Source organism: Ochlerotatus camptorhynchus, unplaced genomic scaffold (assembly GCF_037179485.1).
Source record: "Ochlerotatus camptorhynchus isolate MF236.1 unplaced genomic scaffold, CSIRO-AGI_Acam_v1.1 ptg000116l, whole genome shotgun sequence".
NCBI lineage: Eukaryota > Metazoa > Arthropoda > Insecta > Diptera > Culicidae > Ochlerotatus > Ochlerotatus camptorhynchus.
This window is the reverse complement of record NW_027040606.1, coordinates 574,343-595,639: the sequence shown is the minus strand read 5'-3', so window position 1 is coordinate 595,639 and position 21,297 is coordinate 574,343. Positions and strand designations below refer to the sequence as shown.

Genomic DNA, 21,297 nt, shown 5'->3' with positions numbered 1-21,297 from the left:
GTGCCGGTGGTGTAGTGGTAAGCGTGATTACCTCTCACCCCAGCAGGCCTGGGTTGAATTCCAGTCGGCGCTGCCGGGATGTTCTGAGGCATAACATCTCTGATCACACCTTCCTTCGGAAGGGAAGTAAAGTCGTCGGTCCCCGTTTCATGAGTTGATGGGTCGATAGGTAGGGTTCAGGTGTGGGAGCTTCCTTCATGGCGTCGGTAGCATTGGTGCTCAGCACGGAAAACAAGATCGACAAAAAACAAATCAAGTAAAAACAATCGATTAGCTTGGGACCGAAGACAGCACCAGAGCTGAGTCAAAAAGTTGAGCACGTATGTTCGGGACCTTCTGGTCTTAGAGTTACCTCTATGGTACAACCATAGAGGTAACTCTAAGACCAGCAGGTCCTGAAGAAACGTGCTCAACTTTTTGGCTCAGTTCTGGTACTCTTTTCGGTCCCAAGCTAGTAGATTCACCCCTCGAAACATAGGAAAATCCACTAACCCCTCATTTTATCTGTCAACCTTTCATAGCGAATCAAAACAAACATTGTGTAGTACTAGAATTTCGACTAGAATGAGGTACGTTAATCGTTTGCTTGGGACCAATAGGCTAGTGAAGTACCCAACTACAGGGCTGTTACAACAGGCGCGGATTTCGCGAATTTTGGTCGCGGATTTGAACTTTCAGTCGCGAAAATCGCGGAAACATTAAATGATGTCGCGAAGATCGCGAAGGGACTGATGTGCTGTCACTAAAATTATGGAATTCATTGTAACCTTTCCTTCCCGGATTATTTTGCTGTCATCAATTTTGTAGTTTATTTGGCTCTCAATTTTTTACCAGTTCAAACCAAACATCCTGCAAATAATCGAGAAATGATCTCAATTCCATAAGTCACACGGAAATTCTCTGAGGTCTGTCCAATGTGAAACATTTTCCTTTTTTTTCAATACGAACATAGCATTTTTCGTTGTCAAATCAGACGTTACGCTACGGTACGTATACAATATGTTATAGGTTCTGAAATCATTATGGAGATCAGATTATTTTTCCACTAGTTCACTCAAGACTTATTCAATATCTGTAGTATCGAAACATGCCCAAACAAATTTGCAGTGTCTATGTGGATCATGCCAACCTATTTTCGTGTATGCCAAATGTTTTAGGATTTCCAAATCGATATTTCAATACTACAGATATTATCCTAGTCTTTGTTGATCTAGTAAAACAAATCAGCTGAACTGCATGATTAAACTTGGAGAACCTAGATCATCTGGTATACATGGAAATAATTAAACATTATTACATCTGAATTACTCGGAAATAGATCATGCATGATCCACATAGACACGCCTATATTACGTGATATAGGCTGTAATGTGAACGGGGTATAAGGGTGTTTTATTATGTTCATTAATTACTCAGAATACTATACATAAATAACTGAAGATGATACAATTTTATTTAAAAAAAAAATCAAAGGTTACAAATGATACTCCTTTAGCTCAGTCGGTAAAGGCGCAGCTACAAATCAAATCCATGCTGGGCGTGACTGAGCTCAATTCCCGTCCGGTCTATTAATTTTTCGGGTTGGAAAATTGCTCTACTTCATAAGGGCATAGGCATAGAATGCTCTCAATTAAAATGTGAAAGTACTTCAAAGAACACTATGTTCAGAGCAGGCAAAAATCTAAAATCTAACTATATAAGAAATAAGCTTGAAATGCCCCTAATTTGGGCCCATACTTAAATTCAGCTATCGACTACCCAAAATATCCAATAGTACCGTCCCAATGACGCGTTGATCTAGATAAAATTGATAAAAAGCAGATTTTTAGCGATGGGCCCAATCTTAGATTCATAGGCCAGCATTAGAGCCATTTCCCCTTGTATACAAATTCTATTTTTAGGAAAAGAAAACAGTTTTTTGCTGTCGCGGATTAGTATTAGAAGTCGCAGATTTCTTTTGAGAAATCGCGGATTTAGCGGATCAAATTTAGAAAATCTTGTAACAGCCCTGCAACTAACATTTTCAGCTTTGTAAGCCAATTTGTCCAGCGTTGTGCTGTAAAGTAGCTGAAAAGAAGCTGCAGATACAGCTACAAGCAAAAGCTAGCAAAATAGTTTTGGAGAGCGTTTACTAAACTTTCTCACAACCATTATTCAATTTTTCAGTCGCACTGAATAACATCAGCCAATAAACGCTAATGTCACTTCTATATACACACACTAATCAACTTTCAACTTGTAACTGCAAAACAAAGCTAACAAAGTGAATATATTACTCATTTGATGGCTTCTAAACAACCAACCACTCTTGCTGAATAACATAAACATCAAAAGTGCTTTTTCAACAACTAAACAACCTGTACTCAGCTTATAAACTGTGTTAGAGCAACTTCGGAAGCATTTTCACAGTCAACTAGGTTTATTTTTAGACGTGTGCAGTTTTACAGCTTTTACTCTGCTCTTTTATAACTAGTCGAGAAAAGTGATTCATGTGCACTATTATAAAGCCTCTACTCAGCGATTTTGTTGTAGAAGGGAATGTTGATTTGTTTACATAAGTTCAAAGTGTTGGCGTAGCACAGTTGGTAGTGTCAAGGTTTGCCAATGAGGTCGTCTCGAGTTCGATTCCAGGTTCCGGTGCAGGGTAAATAATTTGGTGATGATTTCTAACTAATTTCGATTACTTTGATTCACAGCTAAATAAACTCAATAAATTCCTTCGTAAAAGAGCGTAAGAAAGCTGTGTAGTGATTATTGGATAACCGGGAAAAGGTTAAATAAGCGCCTTTCAAGTTCACACACAACTAAACAGCAGGATAACAGCTGTATAGAAGCGTTAATGGGTATGCAATAAAAGCTTGTCCCAACCATCCCAACAGCCATAAGTAGCTGACTAAGTTCACCAGATTTGCTTGTATAGAGGTTGAGTAAAGGTTTCCTCATATCGTATAACGTTTGAATACAGCTTGAGGCTGTATAAATGAAATGAGTAAAGCGTTTACATTGTGAAAATTGTTAGTTGGGTAGTGAGCCAATTTAAAATCGTTAGTTTCGTATTGATTGTTGGTACAACGGTGTACTTTGTACGTCTGACGAAGGCCTGAAATACATTTAAGCTAAATATGTGATACATTATTCAATTTGATTTATTGTCAATTTCAGTCTTTCAAACCGTTTAGTTTACTTACTCCGTAAGAGAAACACGGGAAAGTCAATATTTTTAATTCATACACAAAAACATAAATCTGAAGGCTGATTATATTCATTAGCAAAATATAATCGAAGAAACCAAAGTATTTTATTGTAATATGATTATAGAAGAAAGTGAACCTCCATCAATTTAAATTCGTTTGGATTTATTTAATTTCACCACGTAAATCATAAGCCTCGTAAAAATTCTCTCTTTTCGTATGACATTCTTGTCTGTTGTTCGGCGTCCACATATGGTGAAACGAAAAGTTGGTTTCCCATAGAAAAAAAAAACCGTTGCAGCGGTGAAGGACAATCCCTTTGTTTACGTTGTGTAGCGACATCTACTATTTATAAATGGGTACGTGAAACTAAGTTTATCTGTCACCTTGCTGGGGGCTTGTGATTAGTATAATCAAGGTGAAATAGAAAGCCGACCCTGAGATGATTGTTCACAGCAATCCATAAGCTAGCCACTAGTCGTCAGGCAACAATATCATGTGGCTGCCGAGCGTTTTATTCAATCACATGATCGCAATAGAAATGCTGAAAATTGGAACCGTGCACGATACTGCGAAAAAAATATAGTTCCTGGTAGTTACACAGCCAAGCATCCAATTACGCGGATGCTTTACAGCACGTTAGCAGGTTATGCCTTGAAGCAGTCACGTACCTTATTCGAGATTTAAGCTTGCCCAAAGTTCGACCCAAGAGCTGGATCTCAACCATGACACTAACCCAAATATTTTGCTGCTGATGACCAATGATCATCGAACATAGAACACCGCACCGCCATTGAAAAAAGGAACCTTGACGAGTTTGAGCTGGTTCTATGCTTCCTATATCGAAGGGCCAAAAATGTAATCCCCTAGTTGATTATTCCATAACATTGTATGCATGATGTCGAATGGCACTTCAAACAGAACTTCCACTAACGCAATCCTCATTAAAGGGATTGATTTCTATACCGCAGTCCGCGGAGAAGGATTCTTGGTTGTTGTGCCAAAGTTGAATGGACCAAAGCTCGTGGTAGCATGTTAAATGGAACAGGTACGGACGAACGCGGAAACAGCCGGAATCGATCAAAATTTGGAAGACCTATCCATCCGAAAGACCCAAATTAAAGCCCGTCACCAAACCGAAGATGCCACCGTGTGTTGTTAGATAGATGTACCGATGAGCAAGAAGAGGTCGTTCTTGTCTCGTCTCTTTAGAGGGCGGGTTTCGTTGCGATCGCGTGCATCGTTGGTTGGTTGTGTTGTGTTTGGAGAAACAGTTGCTAAAAGAGAAATGGAAAACCGATCGGGACCCGAGCAAATGTGCACACGATCATAGCCTTGATTTCCTGAACAACTGCTAAAAAACCGTAGAATGTTAAGGCCCGAACGCAATAACAGCGAAAGCGGAACGGTTGGTGTCCACGAAAAAAGCCCGGTATGACATGAGTATCAACTCCGATTAGATATTTTGATGATATTTATAACAGCTTTCAACCTTGCCGCTTTCGTTCCGCCCATATTATGTTTGTTGTCACTAAAGTGAATGATTTTGATTTCGGTAATTCAAATCAAATAATCGAGTTTCTTTAAATTTTAATTTACCTTCCTAGATCAGCTTCTTCTTAATCGGGGTGACTCATTTCACTTCTCCACTGAGGTTGTTCAGTATAGGTATGGCGCTCCAGACCGGCGAGGCGCATTGTCAGTCACTGCTCGGACAGACTTTGGTTCGGTCGTCGTATCAGCGTAGAACCGTACGTTTTTTAATACCGAAACGTGCACGCGATCATCGCCCATTGGTTAGCCGGGTTAGTGAAGAACGATCGTCACACATTCTCAAGGGTTTGTTTTTGTTTCTTTCGCTAACGTCGTCGTCGCACTGCACGGTCATTATCACCGGTCTACGTCGATCGTCTTCTGGGCTTTCGGTTGATGGTTGCAATTTTACCAGTCCAGCGATTTTCTGAGAGAAATTCGACCGACCTCGCGAACATTCCAGTGACGTGCAACTTGTAGAAGATCTTGTTACACGGTTTCTTGTTTTTTGACGATCAAATATCAGCTGGCTGCGGAATTTTCCGTTGAACAACGCGACGAGGATTGTGTGTTTACAAAACAAAGGGTTAGAAAAAGTGCTAGCGTCAGTGAAAAAATAAATAAAACAGGTCCCATTGTGGTTCAGTTTTAAGGCGATACAAAAATTATGTAAAAATAGAGCGTTGTTATCTATGTATTCGGTGAAGATCGTTAGTGAGGTGCATTCGAGAGGGTGTTTTCCTTAGCATGAAGGAGGTGCAACAGAAACTACACAACGGCTTACTTCGATAGCGAGTCAATTGATTAATGACACTTTATCGCGAATCGGAAAATGTCAACGAGGCCAAGTTCAATAGGAAGAATTAATTGCAGTCTGGTTGCGCTAAATAGGTTTCGCAGAGTATTGATCAGCTGGAGTTAAGTTGTTTTGAGAGAGGTAAGTAGGACTTGCGGAATTTTAGTAGAAGAGCCTAAGAGCGATATACAGCCAACTCTCCATTACTCGATATTCAAGGGACTAAATAAAATAAAATCAAAATATCTAGAGTTCATCATAGTGTCAATAAGACGGCCCCGGTGTAGTGGTTAACATCCATATATTCCACGCCAAATCCACGAGTTTAAATCTCATCCCGGGACAAGTCACGAATGACCCAAGAGTGTTGAAGTGACTGTAATAAAAAGAAATCATATATTTAGCTGTGATTAGCATATACAAATTGAAACAAATCTTTTATGTTGTGTTGGGCAATGAGTCAAGAAAAATATTTGATTTTAATTTTTATGGTTTAAAAATTCCCAAATGTGTCAGTGTCGTATTATCTTTTTAGTAGACCACAACTAAGCTCAATTTTGAATAAATGCGATCAGTTTTAATGCTGGGACTTCATCTAAGACTATCGAAAAAAAAATCGGTGCCTTTGGCGTAGCTAATGGGGGTGCTTAAGTCAACTCGGTAGAAATTAAGTCAACTCGGTAGAAATTCTGGGAACTTCATGGATCTTAGAAAAAAAAAATCGTAGAGAAAGGGAACTTGAAAACATTCTGAAAACTGCGTAGAAGTAGAGAATTCATTTAAATTTGATGAGCTTCGTAGAAGTTAAAGGAACATTATTTTATTATAGGGAAGCTAATTATTGATCTAATTATTATTACATAATTTCAGGTTTTTTAAGCATCATGAACTTAGAATAGCTATGGAATTACCGTACAAGCTCAAGAAACGTAGAAGTGCAGCAAACTTTGTAAAAGTTTTTCGAATTTCGTAGCATTTTGAGGAGCTGCGTAAAACTGCATATAAGGAATTTTGAAAAAGTTCAAGGAATTTTATAAATGATCTAAAAATAGTTCAATAAATTTCTAAGAGCTTAAGGGATCTTCGCTTCAGCTTAGGGAACTTCGTTGCAGTTTGTCAGAGATCTTACTCCAAAAAAGCTCCATGAACTTCTTGGAGGTTTTGGGAACTTCACTAAATTTCAAGGAACTTTCTAGGTGTACAATAATATTTGTAGATATCTTAGGTGTCTTTCCAGAAGTGCAAAGATGTTCAGAGATCTTTGTTGAATTAAGAGGGATGGAAAAAATATGGAATTTGGAATAAATTCAGGGAACTTCGTAGAAGTTAAGGAAATTTTGTAAAACTTATGTTTTGTAGATGTTCAGGAAACGTTGCATAAGTTACAGGATATTATTTCAGACATTCTTCCTAGACAGCAGGAACTATTCGAAAAATCTCCTGATAGTTGAAGATATTAGTAAAGTTCACTGGATATTTTGTAGGTTTGTTGATTGATTAGGAAGTATTCAAAAGTTTTCCAGCTAATGGAATCAGATGAAATCTTGAATGATGAATCTTGATTTTATGGTCATATTTGTACATTCTCTATAAGGAAGATCCGTGCTTTGGTGATTTAGCTATATTGTCAAAAATATGCACTCCTGCAGCTGAATTACGGGTAGAAATTTCAATTTATGCATATTTCATTTCGTTACATGTTCCATTTTCAGTTTTCACAAAGTGTACCCCCATATAGAAATCACAGACGTAGTCCCACGTCGAAAAATTGTGCATCTTGAACATTTTCCTACGTCTTAAAGGTATTAAATTTATTCTGTGTGCACTTTACCTTGAAACAGCCAGAATTTTATAAAATTATAAAATTCAAACTCCTAGAATTTTTATGTTGGTTCCTATGCCTGAGATTTGACTGATGGTGAAATATTCAAAATCTTATAAAAAAGGTTGTTACAAAATTCATGAAATAATCTAACTCTGAGAATAATCTTAATTTTTAGAAGCTTATATTTATAAGATCCGGACTGTGATTCCATTACAAAAACCATGAATAAACGATCATTGCTTGTTAAAAATCAGTAAGCTTTTAAGGCTCTTCCAATCGAGGTTCCAATCGTTGTTATGGAATAAATATAATCAAATTAATTGTTTCACCATTAAAATAATAGCAAGCCTCCATGTCTTATTATTGGTCACAGAAAAAATGTACCCAAAATAAGTTACCTTGACGCAATTTGAGTGAGTTTTAATTTAACCGTAGATTTGCAAAATTAAAAAAGTGCAGTAGACCCCCATTTGGCCCCCTCCAGATAAATTTTCTAGCTACGCCAACGGGTGCCTTCCTGTTTTTGGCAACACCCGTTTTTGGCATTCAAAACAGTATAAAACATGGTTGTTTGATATCAAATGAGATAAATTACACTACAACTGATAATTTTTAGCTTCATGAGATGAAAATGACGATCTAGCTGTATTTCACAGCTCAGAAGCTATTACCCTTTCTAAGTCCATTTGTACACATTTACACAGTATTTCGTGGCCTAAAATGACCCAAATGCGCTATGAAGGTTAATAAGTAGCCACTGGCTCTTTTGTATTGGCATCGGAACCGGTCAATTCTTTAATCCGTGGATAGGAGGATGACGTGGATGGTTATGACAGGATTGGCCGTATAGTCGGCTGCACTTCTAGCTCCGGCGATGAGCAGAAAAATACCAAAACTCTGTTGTCCCATCGATCAGCCTGCACACCACTCAACTTTGTGTTTGATCTCACCCACTATGAATTGCAGTTCAAGATGTTCCGAGGAATTATGAAAAATCCAAGAATTTCAGGAATGTTAAAACAAAACAATAGGAAAATTGCGTAAACTTCAGGTGAGACCATGAATCAGCCTTAAGTCTTATGTACGTTTTAGCCATAGCCATCGTTGATGTTGTAACGCGATCAGGGTTGCTCTAGGGCGATTGCTGAACCAAACAGACTAAACACCAAAAAACCGGCCGAGCAGACACTGATCACAGCCTTTCTGCTGTACAAACTTCGCTTAAGCGCCAACAAACTCCAAATAAGGGGTTTGATGCGAAGTTGATTGATTGATTTTAGAGAGAGAAAATAGTGAAAGTCTAACCTGTATCATCTGCTGGACAACCAAGACGTCGTAGTGTGACGTGACACTGATGTTGTAGCTGATAGGCGTGGCGATGAAAGTCGCACGATGCACGACGAAGCCGCAAAGGATGGTTGAAACGTCGAGACAACAGTTATCCTTCTCTCGCCGATCTGTTGTCGGCCTACGATGGGCAGGTCCTAGCGGTGCGAGGCCACCGACACGTTGATTGCAGCGATGATATTAGCGACGGTATGCCGCAAGCGAACTGGTATATACGGCGATGGGCCGCAGGCGACTCTTGCTACTCGCGGCGATAAGCCGCAGACAACTTGACGGGAGACGGCTTCTGAAGATACTCGACTGTCCCACGACGGATGTACCAAGGATTGGCTTGTTTGATGCGGCTGGTCTGGCTTAGGCGTTTCGTTCGCCCACAGCGAACACCGATGGATAACGATGGTACTATTCACCAAACTCGAAGCCAAGCATGCAGGTTGTTGTACGCAGGGTGAAACACCGAAAGGATGACGAAAGCGATGCCACGTGGCAGGGAACTATTCCTATCCAACCGTCTGTTGCTCGTCCACTGACTCGGGGTTTGTGACGTGTAACCCTTACGGATCGGCAAGACCGGTGAGTGAGCACGGTCTGAAAGGGCGACTGAGGCCGTTTCGCGCGACGGTTGCGTCCTATGGCTCAGGGCGATTGATGTTGGCCCCTACGGACTGAAGCATGCGGTAACAGATGAGGAGTGTCGGAATTCCTTTGGCTCAGGACCTTGGCTGGGGTCCCTACGGATCAGATCGCACCGGTGAGCACGGCCAAGCGTACGACGAACAAATTCGAAGTCTTCGAACACTCTCACTCTGCGTCCTATGGCTCAGGGAGTTAGCGTGGTCTCCTACGGACTACTAATGGCAGTGCACTAATCGAACACTATGTGTCCACGAGGTGGTTCTCCTTCCTATAGGAGGTTAGATCACTAGCACTAGCTTGGACTTCCCGCGTGGCGTTTTCGGTGTGGAGAAAAGTCTCGAACCTGCGAATTTAGACCGAACAAAAAAACCTTCGTTCGAAGGTTTAAACAACCTTCAAACGAACCACGAAATCGTCTTACCACTGGTTGTCAGCACTACTAATCTCAAAGGTTTTTCCTACCTGATGCTTTCTATAATCCTGCAAATTTCAGGATCTTTCTGAAACCGATCTGGTTTTACAAAAAAGGAGCAGTTCTTTAACGAGAATAAAAATTAGGCTATTTAATAATTGTGCCTTGTGCCACTTCTGGCTTTCACTCACTTTTAACAATAGTATAACTTTTTCTGACCCAGTACAATGGGGAGTATAATTCTTCTGTTTTACTTCACTATCTAATACACTGAACTGCTCCGACTGACGATCGATTGGCGAAAGAGGCCTGAGTTTTCTCAGCTTATTTTGAGCTGCCCACAATAAGAGGCGGTTATACTCGCGACACAATGTATTCACTGCTGTTCGTATTGTCACAGAGCAAACGAGATAGAGTTTGTTGCATGCTTCATGTCGCATCCGACATCGAGTAAATATCGCACGATCTTCGGTCGTGTCTCGGCTAACTTTTAGCTGTTCAGAATTATGGTTACAATGTCATCGGCGAAACCAAGAAGCAGGACGGACTTCCTGAGATCCGTGCCACTCGTGTCTATCCCAGCTCTTCTGATCACACCTTCTAACGCGATGTTGAATAGCAGATACGAAAGTCCATCACCTTGCCGTAACCCCCTTCGAGATTCAAAGGGACTCCAGAGTGTCCCCGATACTCGAAAAACGCACATCATACGATCCATCGTCGCTTTGATTGCGTCAGTTTATCCGAAAATCTGCACTCGTGTATAATCTGCCATAGGATTTGAAATCGATGAACAAATGAGGTGTGGGCACGTTGCATTCGTGGCATTTCTGCAGAACCTGTCGAATCGCGAAAATTTGGTCCGTGGTAGTGCGGTCACCCATGAATCCCGCCTGGTATTGCCAAACGAACTCTCTTGCAAATTGTGACAGGCGGCGGCATACAATTTTAGATAGTATCTTGTAGGTGGCGCTCAGCAGTGTGATCGTCCTTTTTGTAGATTGGGCATACGACGCCTTCCATCCACTCCTCCGGTAATATCTCCTCCTCCAAAATCTTGGCAATTACCCAGTGCAGCGCTCTAGCCAGTGCTTCACCACCGTATTTTAATAGCTCACTTGGCAGTTGATCTACACCAGTTGCTTTGTTGTTCATCAGCCGACCGATCTCCCCTTCAATTTCTTGAAGATCAGGTGCCGGTAGCCTGTCGTCTTCTGCGCGTGCTTCACCTTCGTTTTCTGCTGCATCACCGTTGAGTTGCTCGCCATAGTACTAATTACACCTCTCAATCCCCTCACACTCGTTCGTGAGAAGGTTACCGTCCAAGTCCTTGCATATATCGACTTGCGGCTCGTAGCCTTTGCGCGAACTATTTAGCTTCTCGTAGAACTTCCGTGTGTCATTTAAGCGGTACAGATTTTCCATCGCCTCGCGATCTCGGTCTTCCTGCTGACGCTTCTTCATTCGGAAACCCGAGTTTTGTCTGTTCCGCGCTTGTCTGTATCGCTCCACATTCAATCTCGTACGGTTTTGCATTATTCTCGCCCGTGCTGTATTCTTCTCCTCTACTAACAGTAGAGTAGAAACAGCCGCTGGAGCAGTACTACGTATGGCGGAACGGATGTCCCTCCAGCCATCTTCAAGATTAGCTGCGCCAAGCTGCTCTTTCGTGGGTAGTGCAACTTCCAGCTGCCGCGCGTAATCCTGGGCAATTCCGGCGTCCCGTAATTGCTCAATGTTGGGTCGTGGCGTTCGACTTCGCCGGGGTTTTATGCACCGTCGAGAGTTTTGAGCGCATGCATACTGCAACTAGGTAGTGGTCCTGGTCCGAATCTATGTTGGCACTGCGGTACGTGCGGACGTTGATAATGTCGGAGAAGAATTTCCCGTCAATTAGAACGTGATCGATTGGGTTTTCTGTGCCACAGCTCTGGTAGAAAGTAGCCGCTCGATGCCCGCTTTTCCATACCTTTTGTCCCGTCCAGTAAAGTTTGTGCAGTGCTACGACTTCGAAGTTGCGTGGTTTAAGTTCCATGTTCCGAGTTTCCAATCGTAGTCCTTTTTTCGTCACGTAGGTCTGTGCCGATTGTACCGATCCGTATTTCTTTCTTCGGTATTTGCAACTTTATATTTTTTCCAGGGCGGCTTGTTGGGCCTGCCTCAACCCCCTGTCTCGCCGGGGGACCATCGTACACAGCTCTGTTTAGAATCCAACGCTGGCACTAGGATGGTGATCAGCCGCTTATAACAGAGGGAACAGACGCCGTTTTGAGCCGTACCTCCATGGTGAACAGACACTCTATCACCGTACTATGGTTACCGCACCAGTGTTCGCATCGCACCTCTTCACTTTGCTATTGCCGGACTGGCAACATTGTCCAGGCTACGCCACCTAGCTATGTCCATGTTTCAGCCGGTAGTCTTTTGTATTCATATGACTCGAGGAGGCTTGAGGTAGGGACTTGTGTGGAAACGGAGTTAGGCGCTGATTAGAAATAGGGTACATCACGGCACATATGTTCCTTTAAAGCCCGATCATTGTGAATGCTTCAGGATTTTCAGATTTTACCTCTCAAAATTCTCTGAAACTTGGAATATAGGAATTGTACTTGTTTGCTAGGAACAAATGAACCAGGTTTGTGCTGGAATTCGGCCATTTCCATTATCGCTTGGTGGAATGTGTTTCAAATTATTTGGACCGGTTACATCAGTTTGTACGGAGATCAGTCTACGTATGTAGGATTGTTCTTTGAAGACCATCAATAAAATATGCACGCAGTGAAAGCTTCGTTCCTAATCTAATCTAATCTAACACCAACACAGCTAGTTTATGAAAGCATCCTGGAAAATGATAGATATACCTCCATCCTTTTTCTTGTCTATTTGGTATATTTTGTACATCAGAGATGCGCAAAATATATCAAAACGGCCAGGCCCACAGTGCAGCATTTAAGGGGTAAGATGATTCATAAACATCAGGCCTGTTTAAATAAAAGATTTAAGCACGGTGCTTCAGAATCCAATAAATGGATAAAGTGCGGACATTTCGTACCGTACGTTCCGTTGTTATAAATGATTGGTCGTTGGGAGCATCTAATCTAAAAAATGATGATGAATAATGCTCCATTTTCCTCGAGTGGTTGGGACATGAGCACTAACTCTTGTCTTAGCACTATATGGCTTGTGGTTATAGCGCCATTACTCGCTTTCTGAAAAAAAATTAAAGGGTTGTGTCCTAGACACGACCGCAGTATGACGTAGAACCATACAAAATTGATGTTTTTCATGCATTTTTGACTATTATACTTTATCTTAAAATTTTCAAGCATTTCAATGTTTCGGTTATGGTTGACTCAAAACAATTTACACATTTTTCTTGACAAATATCCATGTGGTTTTACATGCACGTTTTTTCAAGTCTCATTCCTTTACATGCACGTTTTTCAAGACTCATTCCTCATTGTGGTGGACAAGGTTGCAAAGACTCATTTCAGCTAAAATAATGTTTTTCGGAATAATAAAACCAAAAGATGGTATGATGGCATGTTTTACTTGTAACTTACAAGAAGAGGTTACAAAGTATGCGTTGGAAACATAAAACCTGTAAATTTTGCTTTCTATGAGTCACAATCAGCGATTTGCTGATCGCTGAGTGAGTGAGTGAGTGAGTGAGTGAGTTTGTGAAAAATCGCTGATTGTGACTCTCATGAAGTGAAATAAACAGGTTTAATATGTCAAACACATTCTTTGCAACCTCTTCTTGTATCCTACCAATTCAAAATTTGATCATGGTATCTAATTATTTCATAATTTAGAAAAACATTGTTTTAGCTGGAATGAGACTTTGCAACCTTGGTGGTGGACACGCCGTGATCCACCTTTAGTCGTTGACCTAGTCCTGCTTGATGCAGGACTTAGTGCCACGCCGTCCGAAGCGCAGTGGCATGAAAGCAGCGCTGATTTATATCTTTTCAGGTTCAAGCAGAATGATGTGCAACCAAGTGGTATTCGTTTGTGATGACTGGGTTTGGGAAAAAGGCTTATTTCATGAAATCAGTGATAAAATTATCATTTGTTCATTTTCAATAGTTTAATTACAGAAAAATTGGAAAAATATTTATTTCAACAGGTTTGTAATGTAATATCCTATCGATTGGCGTATTTGGATTTTAATTTCATCTATAAATGACAAAGTTACAAGCGTTCAAAACCTAACACTCCTTCACCACACATATTTTTTGATTTGCACCCCAGTATAGTCGACAAAGACGTAGTTCTACGTCAAAAAACCAATAAAAGGCCGTAGGAGAAAGGAAAAGGAGGAAGGAACCCTAGTTCTATCTTCCCTTGTGTAAAAACTGAAAAAAACGGGTCTCTGATCAATCTGTAGGCAAAGTTCGCTAAAACTCACAATGACTCGCGAACTTTTCCTTTTGTGTGCCTATATTTACCGTAACTAGGGATAGGAAAGGAAATGTTGATGTAGTACTTACTCAACGAGAGGCCACTGATTTAGTGACACCCTCATAAGTACTACGGAGTTGGAGTATTGGGTACGGTATTAGGTCAGGATACCCCTCAACCAGGCGATACAACCAAAAGCATATGTTTGTTTTTTTTTTGAGGAATTTGATAATAAACCCACGATCTTATGCATAGTAGGCAAACGCAGCAGCCGTTAAGCTAGCCGAGTTCCTTAATTTGTTTTCTTAGTACTGTATTAGTGAAATTTATATGGAACATAATGTTACGCACTAAATAAATAAAAAGGAAGGATCTCACCCGAATAAACCTAGAAGCTCCCGAACGCAATTCAGAAAAGTTTCTTGGATCTTGATTAAACAAAACCGCTACTCGTTGCCAGCCCTCGGAAAGAGATGCATCAAATGCAACAGTTCGGCATCTCTCGGTATCACTCGGTAAGCCTGCTGGATTCACACCATCGTGATCATTTTGGGATCTTCGTTGCCCATCAGCTAAGACAGCTCCCAACAAACACCGCTCCTGGATCTTCCTTTTTTCTTTTTCTTTTTCATTTATCATCCGCCATGGTCTGATCTGTTTCGATCTCGTCCATGAGATTTTGAACAATTAAACAATCGGGGAAGTTTGTTAACATGATTAAAAAAAAACATGATGCTGATTTTCATTTGGTTTGACAATTATTCACATGTTTTGTGTTGATGAAACAAAACAACAAGCAGATCCTAACTGTCGTGACTCTCGGTTCGTTGATCCCAAATTACCTTGGAAAAGGACTACATTGAACCTAATAAGCAACGGCCTCGGCCACCGAATCGAAGCTTCGAGCGTAAACGTTCTCCGGGGGCCTTCCAATTTCCGACAGGACAATAACTTCTACTGGATTGGAGTATGACGAGGACTTGGATGAACCACAGGTCACGGAGGTAAGTAGACGAACAGAGGAAACTGGTCCAGATGCTCTTCAGATTGTGATGAACGCTTCCGGGAGGAGTTTCTCCCGAATGCCATCGACTAAGTCAAAGATGTGTCGCCAGCGTTCTAGTGGGAGTTTTAACCGGAATCAGACTTCCCTGGTGGAGGTGGGGTTTAATATATCCACACGATCAGACAGTCCAACGATCGGACAAATGGAGAGAAGTTGTCGATGGTAGCAAACAGCGGTGAGATTATACCATAGAGGTAACTCTAAGACCAGAAGGTCCCGAAGAAACGTGCTCAACTTTTTGGCTCAGCTTTCTTCGGTGCCAAGCTAATCGATTCACCCCTCGAAACATAGAAAAATCCACTAATCCCTCATTTTACCTGTCAAACTTTCATAGCGAATTAAAACAAACATTGTGTAGTACTAGAATTTCGACTAGAATGGGGTACGTTAATCGTTTGCTTGGGACCAATAGGCTAGTCAAGTAGTAAGCCAATTTAAAATCGTTAGTTTCGTATTGATTGTTGATTATATCTCCGAACATGGTCCGAGTGATCATCGAAGGCGTATTCATCGATGTGAGCTACGATGAGGAACGGATCATGGAACTGAATGACGGTTGGCAGATCAACGAAGTGGTGAATCGTTACGGAATCAAACATGGTAAACGACCACTGATAAAACTACTACGACCAGATGGGGGTCTTTGTATGGGCACCGATTCCATTTCGTCCTTCTTTGCGGCTCGGATTCCATTATCAATTCGTACTTCATAAAGTTCTAAAAGCTGCGTTCAGATCAGTTCTACGAAGATTATTGCAAACATCGCGATGTTGAAATGCTTACCGAACTGCTCCAATCGTTTGGCACCATGAAAAACACCGGTCACTTTACACTTCGGCGATACTTCTGCTCCGCCAAGCCTATAAATATTCTTTTTAAAGCGCTGGGCTACTAGGGTCGTGTCCGAGAGCTAATGTGATTTTAGCGTCCCAAATCGATCTACCAACGTATTCAACGTTCGCATCACTTCCTCCTTTAAGGTCTCACTCTCCCCAACTCACTTATCACATTCCGAATCGGCATTATGACCAGTAGCAGCATAGAGGCAACTAGCAGTCCCTTCATGGTCATCTTTTCAATCAGCTTCCGTAACGATGCCACCCACTTCCCAACTTCGATCACATTGTTCTTAAATACCAAAGCCCTCCGCACCATATCCTTGAACAGTTCGATCGTCTTGAGTGGAGGTTCTCCGATCTCGAAGTCTTCCGGTAGCGACTCCAGCTCCATCTGGAAGAATTCCAGTATCACCTCCAGATTACAGTTGTATTTGGTAACGGTCATTGCCTTGATGACCTCACTCATCCCACAAGCATACCGCGTTGACTTTTGACCGGTTTTGACGTAGGACTACGTCTTTGATTTCTATATGGGGGTACACTTTGTGAAAACCAAAAATGGAACATGTAACAAATTAAGAAAGATTTTGAACGTTAATAACTCAGCTGCCCCTGGTTCAATTTCAATAATTTTATCACCAATCGATCAGAAATATGGCTACGCATCGATAACAATGCTTCCGAATGTTGATTTTCAACAAGAAACTATTGAAAAACTGGTAAATGTCCAGCATTGTCCAAAAGCGCTGCCAATTACACAAATTACCTACATGCATATGCTGCTTCCCCAGCACAGTCGTCAGAGAGTAGTAAGTAGACGAAACAAGTCGAAGTGGCATTCGCCTCCGATCCTCGGGCGCGTGCGAATAGGGAGGATGGAATTGCGTAGTATTTTGCACACTCATCGCCATACTCAGAACCAAACGCAAATTCTTCGAGATAACCACCATCCGTCGTCTGGCTCGCCGTGGCGGTGTCTGACGTATCTCCGGTCTGATCTACGAGGTGTGTTGAAGGTGTTCCTGGAAAATGAGGTCCGTGATGCTGTCACCTACACTAAACACGCCAAGCGTAAGTGGCCATGGATGCCCTCTTCACTAAAACGGCCCTTTTCAGGGCCATCAAGCTTACATCAGTAAAGAGTTGGAATAGAATTTATCTGTGCTTGTTTGTCCGTATTCAAAACCACAAGCCTACAACGACTACACAAAGTGCAAGTGATTTTGATTGTTTTTGACAATCAACTTTCTCTTTGAAAAAAATACTACAAATTTGGTACGCCTACAATTCAAAAACGCAAAGAGATGAGATAATAGATAATTGATCAATTAAAAGAACTAAATGCTCTTCACATTTATTCCGTCCACTAGGGGTCCTACGTCAAGCTTCCGTTCGTGCCCCTAGGCACAGACCCTTCTACTTTTTTTTTTAACTAATGTGTTGAAAATATGTGCGGTGTGAGGAATCCATGGCAGAACTTTGCCGGAAATTCGCGGTTGAAGTTATGAAACCAAACATTGGATTATGTCAACAACAATAGAGAATGCTGACGTTTATCGTACGCACACTATGCCACATATACGTATACGCAAAATGTTTTCATCGGGAAAAAAAAACTTCATAGCGAAATTTTTTCCCGATGAATACAAATCACTGACACAATCACACTTTAGCAATCTCTACGCTTAACATTTTGACACATGCACAGAGCAGGCGCCGATTAAAGAGCCTGAATCTTATCCATTTGACAGGTCTTCTGCTCAATTGGAATGACTTTTCCTATGACTTTGACAGATAATCGATTGTTCCAATTTTGACACGTCGCCTCTTTATAAATTCAGGCTCTTTAGCGCCGATTTAGTACAGTTGTGATGTGATGTGATGTGATGTGAATAGAACCCACCATCAGTGCAAGGATTACCTATGACTGCAGATACTTCACTGATTGTAAAGTTCTGCCTGATGGTTTGTTGCAGCAGGGTGAATCAACTTCATTGAAGACCTTTGGAAGACAAACGACAAGATGTACGTCTATCAACACGTGACAAGGGACTGGCAAATCCACGAACCCTTGTCCAGTCTACAAATCCTTTGAAACCCTTAGGCCGTTCGCAATGCTGTTGTATTTTATAAGGACTGTTTCAATTTGAAACTAGAACAGAAACGCACCTCTCGCAATGCTGAGTTGCAGTTTAATTATTCGAGCACTATTTTGCACCAGATTTGCAACTGCTCGACTATTCTGTTTTATTTCTGAGCGAGTTTGAAACACGAATGGAACTCTGTTTCAAATTTCTGTATGTATTTAAAGATGTTTCGAAGAGCTTCACAAACAAAACTCTATGAACTTCATAGAGAACAGCAAAGTTTATGGAACTTGATGATTACAAACATCTTTTAGAACTGTGCGTTGCGCTGATCGTGTTGCAGTTTTATTTTTGACAGTTTCAAATTATAGAATTGTCAAGTCGTTTAAAACAATTTTGAAACTCAGCATTGCGAACGGCCTTAGGCTGCCCCCCCAAACCCAGCATATAATAATGTTTGATTAATTAAATGTATTCAAAAAAGGGTTGTTAAGAGAGAACAATCTTCAACTGGAACGTACTCACCAAATCAATATATCCGGAAGCGCATTCCCGATGCTTAATTTTCTCTAGTCATTTTTAAACAATCCAGCGAATCCAACCACACAATAACTAAATATCACTTTTCATCTTCATGTCACTCTGTGCACAAAAGCAATGCACACCGCAAAACCTGATAATAGATCAGCGCGGTCGAGTCACACTCTCAACAAAGGGAGCGAGAACACACCAGGCACCTAAGCAACAAAACATCAGCACAAATCATTCTAAATCGAATTTTCGCGTCCGGGACACAAAACTATTCAAATGCGAGCACCGAAAAACTACACGGCAGCACAAAGATAGCCCGAGCTCTACAAGAAAAAAAAAGCACGCAGTGGAGCAAAACACACAACCGTTCTCGGACGCTTCTCAAAGCGGACTCCTTTAGCGCCGATATAGTACAGTTAAAGACAAACAGACATAACTCATTGAATATAAGCTTTCCGCTCCATCCGTACTTATGGCATCCGGAAAGCCACATCTCCTAGATTTCCCGCCGAATGAGTTTCTTGTAGAAGTGTATTACATTTCCTCGGAATTTGAACCTTCGATGCTCTCAAGGCTCAAGGCTCAAGGCTTATTATTAAGGCTGGACATGACGAACCAACATATCCGCTCGGAATAGCTTTAAACATTGTTTGCGAAATTGTTTGAAATAAATCATATGTTTTATTTTAAGATTATTTTACACGAAATGAGAAAAAATAAGTTACGTTTTTGAAGTACATCGTTTTATTTGGTATATCAATGGTTTTTTTTTTTATGATTATTATTATAGTCACTTTAACACTCTTGGGTCATTCGCGACTTGTCCGGGGGTGAGATTTGAACTCGTGACTTTGGCGTGAGAGGTATGGATGTTAACCAGTACGCCGGGGTCGCCCCCTTTATATATCAATGGTTTGAAATTAATTATTATTACAGAACAGATTAATATCTTCCTTCTTATTTTTACTGGTTTCAATGCCTAAAAGTTAGAAAATCAAGTTGATTTCCCAAAAATCTTTCGGCTACTATCAGGATACTCATTCAAACTCCCTCACCAGTCCGTCGTAACTCATCTTTACCGATGTAAGTTTCTCAAAACGCGGCACGATACGGCCACCAGTGGCAATTGCAATCAGTTCAATTTCAAGGCAGTTATGCTTCATTGAGGGGCCTCATAGCCTAGTCAGCAAAGGCACGGTATTACCAAGCCGGAGGCGGCGGTTTCGATTCCCGGTCCGGTCGAGGGAATCTTTCGGGTTGGAAATTTTCTCGACTTCCCTGGGCATAGAGTATCATTGTGCTTGCCACACAATATACAAATTCATGCATTGGTAATTGGCATCGAAAGCTCTCAATTGATAACTGTGGAAATGCATTTAGAACATTAAGTTGAGAGCACGCAATAAGCTAATATGCGCTAAGCAATAAGCTTAAAAATGCGAAAAAGAAGAAGAAGAAGATGCTTCATTGTGTTTCTATTGCTCTCTGACAAATAACGAGCGTAGTCCTAGTATCCTAGTCAATACGGTAATTCTTAGCCGAAATTCCGTCCAACATACACTTTTATTATGGAAGTTCAGACTGGTAGGTAAGGAAGGTCATTTTGGAATCTGGTTGCGAGTCTGGACGACAACGGCATCATTAACCTCCAGTTAAGCAATAGAATTCAAAAAGTTTGATATCAGCCAGGTCGAAATAAAATAATTCTGATCGGATAAATTCTCGATCCAACAGCAGTCGTCATAAACATGATTACACTGTTTCATTTAATTTTAACAGATTAAAGTATTACTTTAATCTGTTAAAATTAAATGAAGCAGTGTAAATACATTGATGGAATATACAACAACAAATAAAAACATTAGAAACCGGTTACTACGATTAAAAAAAAATCAAAAACTTAAAATATTTAAAAATACTTAAGAATACTTATCAGATACTTGGAAATACTTAATTGATACTAGAGCTATAGTTTAGAGTGCCATCTGTTGAGTACATTGTGGTGGGCAGCACGCTGAACAGATGGCGGTAGTGTGTCAACGTCAAACGCAAGGGAATTGACTATGCGCGCCACAGGTGGCGGTACTACCAACTGAGATACTTTCAAATTGACCGTTAAATGCTTGTTCGATGAACAACTTGCGCGTGTTATGTCTGGTTGTCTGTGATACAGTGTTGCCAGTGACTTCAAATATCATGACAATTTCTAACCAGGGCTGCCAATGAAAGTGCCCAAGTGTGCCTATCTGTATTTTTGGCACACTGTGCCCTTAAAAGTGAGATAGTTTTTTTTTTAGTTTTCCAATATACGAGGTTGGTTTTGACAAAAGTTGTAGAAAATACTCTTACAGACAATTTTGTCGAAGATACCCAGTTCGTATCTTGTTAACTTTTGAAGATATTCGATGTTTATTGCGGGCTGCTCCTAAAAAGGATTGCTTTGTCATAGCTATTTAATCTCTAATTAAACAGCTTTGACATCTTAGACAAAATTATCGATAATAATGCCATGCATAATTTTGCTGAAAAGAGCAAAAATACTGGAGAAATTAAATTTTCTATCATTAGACTTAAAATGAGAGATTTAAAATGTTCACTCCACAGTGTTCAAACGGTTTCAAATTGGGTCC

General features: G+C 40.8%; 1 protein-coding gene across 1 annotated transcript in view; it reads left to right on the top strand.

Annotated features, from left to right (window-relative positions):
* The first annotated feature begins 4,917 nt into the window (after positions 1 to 4,917).
* ClC-a (chloride channel protein 2) overlaps positions 4,918 to 21,297 on the top strand; it is a 188,843-nt gene continuing 172,463 nt past the window's right edge. Inside the window, exon 1 of the mRNA XM_065220112.1 lies at positions 4,918 to 5,661. The gene's annotated coding sequence lies outside the window, so the exon portion shown is untranslated. The remainder of the gene's footprint in view (positions 5,662 to 21,297) is intronic.